The 8,812-nt window shown below is 37.0% G+C and overlaps 1 pseudogene; it reads right to left on the bottom strand.

The window, feature by feature from the left end:
- Positions 1–1,118: 1,118 nt before the first annotated feature.
- LOC115069948 lies at positions 1,119–1,443 on the bottom strand (annotated as a pseudogene).
- Between the last annotated feature and the right edge of the window lie 7,369 nt (positions 1,444–8,812).

Genomic DNA, 8,812 nt, shown 5'->3' with positions numbered 1-8,812 from the left:
CTTTTAAGCATGTTGTTTAACTTTTCACAAGCCAAATCTGACTTTCAGGAAATGAAATGAAGATGGCAAAATGATCAATCTGAAGGTCTACAATCTTTTAGAAAAGGAGCCACTGCTCTTTCGATGTCAACTACAAAGTCCAGGTTGCCCAACATACTTGCAAAACCAATTTTAAGAAGTCAGGTCCAATAGGTCTGTACTTTAAAAATATTTTTCTTGAATTTTTTAGAATTTCATACAGTGCGTTTTGATCATAGGCCTCCTCTCCAATTGCACCCCCTTACTACCCCCTGCCTGACTATTTTTAAAGTACAGGCATGTTGTACCTGACCTCCTAAAATTCATTTTGCAAGTATGTTGGGCAGTCTGGACTTTGCATTTGACATAGAAAGAGCAGTGACTCCTTAAAGGTCTATCAAGTCTGAGCCAGGCGTGGTAGTGCACACCTTTAATTCTAGCACTTGGGAGGCAGAGGCAGGCAGATATCTGTGAGTTCAAGGCCAGCCTGGTCTGCACAGTGAGTTCCAGGTCAGCTAGGGCTACCTTTCCCAAAAAGACAAAGCAAAACAAAACAAATAAAAGTCTGTCGACTCTGATTTGTGTCCCAAATGCCTTTCAGTTTGGCTCCATCCACTTTAGCCTTGTTAACCTATCCATCATCACATACCGTTAAAGAAAACTGGCTCTCCCTCTTCCAGCAGTTATCAGCTGTCAATAGTTCCTCAGCTAGGCTTGGGGCTTCTTACCCACTTCGCCACCTCTATGCTGGGATTTTGTCTGGTGTTAAGTCTATGCTGATAGTTGAAGGGGACTTAGATATAAAATGAATTTTGAGTCTCTCAATGTCATTTTGTGCCAAGGCAATGTTTGTCAACATCAGGAAACCCTTCCTGGACGCTAAGAGGAGTCTTTCAAAATTAGCAGGCAAAGATATTTTCCCCACATCCATTCAGCTTGGGAGACATTTTGTTAGTGACACATATTCCTTTCCCCTAAAAACAACAAAGTACTCTGTGTGCTAACAACATAGCTTTAAAAACAGTAGAAGAAAATTCTAAATTTTTATAAAACTGTTGAGAAATAGCATTGCAAACTGTACAGTCATCAGAAGCACACAGTTACAAAGTGCACACATTTCCCTTGGCGTCTCTAGTGCCTTCAGCTTTCCATGCCTGGTCTATTTTGGCGTCTCCATTTTCTGTGGGGTTATTCCCATGCTTGCCAGCACGAGCTTTGCCCTTTTCCTCTTTGGGTACCATCTCTCCTTTCTTGGCAGGGGCATTTTAGGCTTTGGAGCAGCAGGTTTGATCTTCTCTGTGGCTTGCCCTTCACTTTGGCTTTATCTCCTTCAGTCTTTCTTTTGGGTATGGAGGAGGTAGTGGTGGGACGTGGGGAGCATAGGCGTTTAACTCCAGGATGCAGCAGCGTGCAGCTTTGGTCCATTCAGGAGTCATCCCCGCCACTTCACATTTGTTTGTCAGCTTTTACAAAAAAGGTATCCAAACCTTCTGCACATTTTCTGTTGTATTGTTTGTCTTATTCTTATAGGTTGCTAAGAATGTTCTATATCTGCAACCATATATTTTATATATGTCTGCATCCATGTCTTTATATACTGTACCTATATATATATGCATAAATATATATATATAGATGATAGATAGCTCCTGTATATAATTCCTTTGCCTGATATTGATATTCTATGTATGTTTTTGCAAACAAAGTTTTTTCTCCTTAAATATTTTTAATTTTATTTATTATTATTGCAGGTATATGTGCATGATGATGATGATGATGATGATGATGTGTGTGTGTGTGTGTGTGTGTGTGTGTGTGTGTGTGTGTGAATGGAGGTATAGGCACAGCACGTGTGTCGATAGTCAGATTTGGGGAGTTGATTCTCTCCTCCCACTGGGGATTCCTGGGATCAAACTCAGGTTTTCAGACTTGCATGGGAAGTGTTTTTTATCCATTAAGCCATGTTGCTGGTTTTTCTTTAACTTTCATAATAGTTATTTTTGAAGGACAGAAATTATTAATTTAATGCAGTCCAACTTATCAATAATGTAGCAGTTAAGGAAGGCTCTGAAACTGGATACATATAGGTCAGAATCCCAGTTCCAACTCTTCCCTTTGCATGTGTGACATGGGAAAATTATTTTATCCCTGAAGCCCGAATTTCTGCATGTGCAAAATGGGAGTAGTCATTTTATCTCCTTCACGATCATGCTGTGAAGATGAAATAGGATCATTTGTGCAAAACATTAAGAATGACCGAGGTGTCAAACTGTGAGTATTATACTATTTCATGGCATTATTAAAGCGTTACTCATTATTTTATTCTCATGTTGAAATATATGTGTGATAAAACTGCAGTTTTAATAGGTTCACATCATGGAGTAAAATAATTAATTTTTTAATAAACATTAATATAAAAAGATATTTTTCTAATACAAATCCTGGATGAGGCAATGGAATTGAGAAGAATTTCTTTTGTCCAGAATCTATGTGACTGGAAGGCATTTGATTTGTCAGCACAGTTGACTTTGTATATTCAGTGGTCTTAACACATTTTTACATTCAATCATATAAATTATGATTTAAAATAATAGAACTCCACTGTACTAGGTAGACACAGCCATTGTTAAAGGAAATATGCAACATTATTCTCCCTTACATTTCACTAGGAAATCATTCTTATGATCAAATTTAAATACTTGTTCAGTTAGAAATAGCTGAAGTTTTAATAAGCAAGTCTCTGAGAGTAAGGTACAAGTTTGTGAAAGCTAATCTTGGCTTTCAACTTGACTGGATCTGGAATTAACTGAAATGGGAGAGACTTTCTTGATTTGATCATTTGAAGCTGGAAGACACACCCTAAATGTGAGCAGTATCTTCTGATGGCAGTTCTTATAAAAGGTCATGGTAGAAGAAAACCTTGTTTTTTGCCTGCTTGCCTTCTCCCTAGCAGGTGAGTTCATCTTGCTGCTGTGGCATTCCTTTGCTGATAGTATAACCAATTTTTTCAGGTTCCAACATAAGCTGAAGACTAGCAGATGCCCAGCACCAGAATGGGGATTGCTGAGATATCCAGTCTCCTGGACTGAGCAACTGTAGGATTCTCAGCCTCTCCAGTGTGGTACAGCCATTGTTGGACTACTCAGAATCTATCCTATAAGCTGATCTAATAAATCCACATATATATAATACATATACATATGTATATATTCATTTTATTAGTTCTGTTTCTTTAAAAAACCCTGACTAATATAGAGTTTCTGAAATTTGTTAAAAATACTATGGTACCATTCAATGTTCCACATACTTAATTTTCTAAGTGGCATTATGAGTCCTCAAGTTATTATACTAAAGTTAACTAAAAGAGTTGTTCTTTGACTGGTGAGTTTGTAAAGACACTGGAACAAACATGACAATAACAATAGAGGTAGAAAGAGAATGGATGATTGAATATGGTAAGAGATAGACTTAAATTTTTAAACTTATTTGTTTACTTCAGTTTTCTCTCACCCTTTTAAAATAAAGCTCATATAAAAATTGACCATCTAGAGAGAAACTTCAAGCATTGAGCTGTGAGGTGGTGCAACATAAGGCTGAGCACTTTCTTCATGCGGCAGACTTCATGTAGAGTGCCTGTTTTAACTTTTCTAGCAATCCTCATGATGTGGTATTATTTTGTAGACATTAAACAGCTACAGAAAGTTATCTTTGAGAATAATTAACTTGACTAGAGACACCAAAAATGATAAACCAGGATTATATATATATATATATGCAGGAAGTCCGGCTTAAGATCTGGAATGGTTTACCTATAGCGCACTGTTGGCTCCTGTCAGCAGACTTAGCCTTTGTGGAGACAGCTTGGTGAAGGGCTTATGAAGGTGTCCCCAGGGAAAGATTAGTTACATAACCTACTACCATAGCCATAAAATCTCTACCAGCTTAATCAGTAACCATGTTGTAGCAAATGTAGAAATTTCTTCAATTTGTACACACCCAGTAAGACACATGCTGCAAAGCAGGCAAAAGTGAAATCAAGAATGTATACCACACAGACACCTTTGTTAAGATGTTGTTGAAAATTTCTTTGGTCTTGTATTTATAATATTCTAAAATGTTTTTTTCTTAATGCTTCTCTACCAATCACAAAATCATAATCAGTCTGAACTTTGTATTACAATGATTAGAAGGAGGCAATTTAGTAGATTTAAGTAGCTGAAGAGTGACAGATGAAGGTAAGAGGAGAGACTAAAGAAGAATAAAGGACTTGACGGGAGCCAAGAACAGAGGTTGTAATCTAGACTGGGTGAAAAGGCATGCAGTTTTTATAAGAATCAGATTTCTCTGTGACCCTTTACTGTCCCAGTTTGATGGTTGCTTCCCTTCTACTTAGTTGGTTAAATGATTGATTAGACAGTACTTTGAGAGTGATTAAATATTCAATCTTGTATAGTAATCTTTGTCACTTGATCTAGATGATTCATTCACAAGCACTAATCTCTTTTACCACATGTTCTAGTTCTCCCTTGCGGTATAACCAACTACACCAAAAGTTCAGAGATCAAAACAATAGCAATAACTTCCATGGGGGTCAGAGCTTTCCTGAGGTGGCTCATTGTTACTCTACACATTACTATCTCTAGTGGCTCGGTTAAAGCAGCAGATCCACTTTATAGATTGCTCACAGGCATTGCCCCAGGATGGTGTACTGTCAGTTAGGAGTTCAGCCAGGGCTGTACAATGGAGTTCTAAGTGCCTTATCCCATGGGCTTTTCTTTATAGGATGTTTGGACTTTCCCATGACACAGTGGCTGAATTCTAAAACAATGGATTCAAAAGACTCATGCATAAGCTGTTGCCCATTGTGGTTTAGGCCCAGAAGTCGCATATCATTATATTCAGAGCCTAGCTACATTTAAGACGTATAAATATAGTTCCCACTGCCCATGAGAAAGACCCTTGAAATTTCATTTTAAGAAGGACATGTTGGTAGGAGATATTGTTATGGCACTTTTTGCAAATTCAGTCTTCACAATTACAAGCTCATTCAGTCATTCAACAAATACACATTTACATTTAATTAGGGACTAAATATTCAAATTTTCAGCTGTGAGGAAACATATATACTTACTGGTATATATAAGGAGGATAGACATTATTCAAATAGTCACATAAATAGATGAATAATTATGACAGTGGTGAGTGCTATGAGAGAGTTTATGGATGTCTAAGGTGTCACAAAAGGCTTCTTTTCAGAAAAAAAGAATTGAACTAAGGTCTAAAGGATAAGTCACCAGTCAAGGTTCTCCATAAAAACAGAACCAGGAAATTATATGCAAGTGGGGATTCATTGGATTGGTTGGGCCTTTCGCCAGAAGCTGAAAAGTCTCACATTAGTCCACAGGCTGGAGAACTGGGGAAACTAGCAGCTGCTCAGTCCAAGTAACCAGAAGCCACAGAACAAGAAAGCACCAGTGATGCACCCACAGTCACCACAACGGTCTGAATGTTCTCCGGAGAGCTGCTCACGCAAATCCACTATTAATGTCTGAGGAAACAGAATGTGTTGTCCACTGACAGCAGCAGCAGAGGAAGTCACCTGGTGGAGAAGCCTAGTGGGGTGAGGATTACCCTCTTCCTTCTGCTCTTTCATCCCATCCAAAACTATTGGATGGTCCCACCCACATTAGGGTGAATCTTCCTCATACAGTTCACTGACCTATGTGCCAGCGTTTTCCAGGAAACACCCTCCTAGACCCGCCTTTCTTTATCTATTTTCTAAGCATCCCTCAACTCAGTCAAATTTATAACTGAAATTAACCATCACACAAAAAACTTAAATTTGTCAAAGAGCATTGCATGCACAAGGGAAAACATGCAAAAAGCCCTGTAAGATTAGGAAGGCAGTGCAAGCAAAACACAGAGAGGGCTCACAATGTTGGAAGAAGATATTGGGGAAGGGAGAACAAATAAGTTGAAGCTGGTGGAGGTGGTTAGAGGAGGCAGGGCCATGCTAAGGTCTGCACTTTTCCTTTAGTCTTGGGGCAGAGAGAAGACACTCAAGTGTTCTAAGCAGAGAAGGTGACATAATCAGATTTATAATTCAAATGTCCTCAGTGTAAAGGATAAATAAGAGATGATGAAAACAGCAACAATGATGTGACTCCTGTAGCAATTCAGAAAAGAGTGACAAGTCCAGTGGTAAAGACTGTCAGAATGAAACATATTCAAAACTAGAGAACAAAATGTGAACAAAGTGGATAATATAGAAGTATTTCTATAAAGTCTATTAAAATTTCTATAAAGTCTATTAAGATTCACTAAAGGAGAAGTTTTTAAAATACCTAAACACACTAACAAGGAGTAATGATATTGAAGTAGTAATAAAAACTTCCCAGCAAAGAAAAGCCCAAGACCACCTGTCTTCAATGGTGAATTCTAATAAATATCTAAAGAAGAATTAATACCAATATTCTTTCAAATTCTTCCAAGAGAAGAAGAGGGAACATTTCCCAATTTTTCTTATAAGACCAGAGTAATTCCGCATGGTCTTAATGTGTAGAACATCCTAAAAACTCCATCTAGCCATACAACAGTTTGCTAAAACCAATAAAAAATTTCGAGAAAGTTACAAGTCATAAAATCAGCACACAAAATATACTTTTCTATATGCCAACAATAAACAATCTAAAATAAATTTAAGAAAACAAGCCCATTTACTATAGTATTAGAAATGGTAAAATACTTAGGAATAAATTCAATGAAGGAGTTTGTGTACTGAAAATTACAACACATGGGTAAAAGAAAAAGAAAATATCCTTACGTGCACCACAAAATGATGTTCAACAAAGGTACATACCAAGGTCTCACAACAGGGAAAGGATAGTCTTTTCAACAAACAATTTGATATCCCCAGAAGGAAAAAGGCAAAGTGGAATAAAGACATACACATAGACTCCTAAATGAAAACAGAGGAAAGCTTTAGTACTTTGGATTTGGCAATGATTCATTTGGACTAAAATACCAAAAGCACAAACAGTAACGAAGCAAATATATATATATAGAATTATACCAAATTTTAAAACTTCTTCACAACAAAGGAAGCAATCAATAGAGTAAAAAGGAAAGTTATCTATGGGAGAAGATGATGATATACCTAGGAAGGGGTTAATGTGCAGAATGCATAAGGAATTTTTACAAGTCAACAACAAAAATACAAATAAATTGATTTTAAAATTGGCAAAAGGGGGCTGGAGGGAGTGCTCAGTGGTTAAGAGCACTGGCTGCTCTTGCAGGAGACCTGGGTTCAATTCCCAGCACCCACTTGGTGGCTAACAACCATCTATAACTCCAGTTTCAGGGAATCTGATGCCCTCTTCTGCAGGCAAAACACTCATACACATAAAATAAAAATAAAGAAACAAAAAATTATAATAAAATAGAATAAAATGGGCAAAGGACTTGAGTATGTAATCTTCAAAGAAAGCACATAAATGATTTCAAGCAAATGAAAATATGCTCAACATATTAATCATAAAAGGAAAGCAAGTTAGAAACCCCAAAGAAATATTATCTTATATCCATTCATACCCATTAGGATGAACACAATCAAGACTGAGAAATAAAAAGTGGTAGTGAGGAGGTGGTGAAAGTGGAATTCTTTTTTACAGCTAGTGAAAATGTAAAATTGTGCAGCTATTATAGAAAATATTCTGTGGTTTACTCAAAGAAATTAAGAAAGAACCCTCAAATAATTATCTAGTGATCCCATTTGTGGGTGTATAGCTGAAATAATTTAAAGAAGAATCTTGAAGAGATATTCTCATGTCAGCATTTGCTGCAACTTTGCTTATAATGGCTAACAAGTAGAAGCAACCCAAATGTCCATGGACATATATATTGTGCATATATATATATATATGCACAATAGAACATTGTGCAGCCTCAAAATGAAGGGCATTTTGTTACATGGTACAATATGAATAAGTCCTCCAAGGCATTATGCTGTGCAAAACAAGCTAGTCACAAAGGGTCAAATACTAAATGATTCAAATAATGGAAGTATCTGAAGTCATCAAACTCAAAGAAGCAGGAAGCAGGATGATTTTTGTCAAGGGTTGAGGGGAGGAGGCATGGGAAATGAATGTTTAATGGGCACAGAGTTTCAGTTTTGCAAGGTGAAAAAGTTCTACAAACTTGTTGCAGAACTATGAATATACTTAATGTACTGCACTGTATATTTAAAAGTGGCTAAATGATGAAGTAAATGTTAGCTGTCTTTTAGTATGAGAAAAACAAAAACAAAAGAAAAGAAATAGATTCTGCATTCTTTAGGTCTCTTCTGAGACTCTAGACTTTTGTTTCTTTAGAATGATACGGGTTAAATCCTGAGCTTTGATTCCATACCACTTGGACCAATGTCTGAAATTTAGGAGATAATTAATGTGTATTTGACAGATGTAATGGACAGAACAGATGAATAAGAATAGATGCTTCTCTTCCCCTAAGCCCTCAGCTCTCTTGCCTTAGTGCCCTTTGTTGCATCATTTCTTCTTTTTGGAACATCCTTCCTGCTTTTCTCACCTCTACTTACCACACCTTCATCAATCTTTCTTTCATCAAGGGAGAATTCGGGGATCTCAGGATAGGCATATGCTTTCCCTGTGTACCCTCAGATTCATCTCAGTTGAATATAAGGACTTACCTTACTGTACTGCAATGGTTGATATATCTGTTTTTTCTACTTGGTTGTGTGAGGTCCTTTGGGTAGAAATTCATTGTGTCTCACACACAC

Source organism: Nannospalax galili, unplaced genomic scaffold, assembly GCF_000622305.1.
Source record: "Nannospalax galili isolate Female #2095 unplaced genomic scaffold, S.galili_v1.0 scaffold312, whole genome shotgun sequence".
Taxonomy (NCBI): Eukaryota; Metazoa; Chordata; class Mammalia; order Rodentia; family Spalacidae; genus Nannospalax; species Nannospalax galili.
The sequence above is the reverse complement of the archived record's forward strand: the minus strand, read 5'-3'. Positions and strand labels throughout refer to the sequence as shown.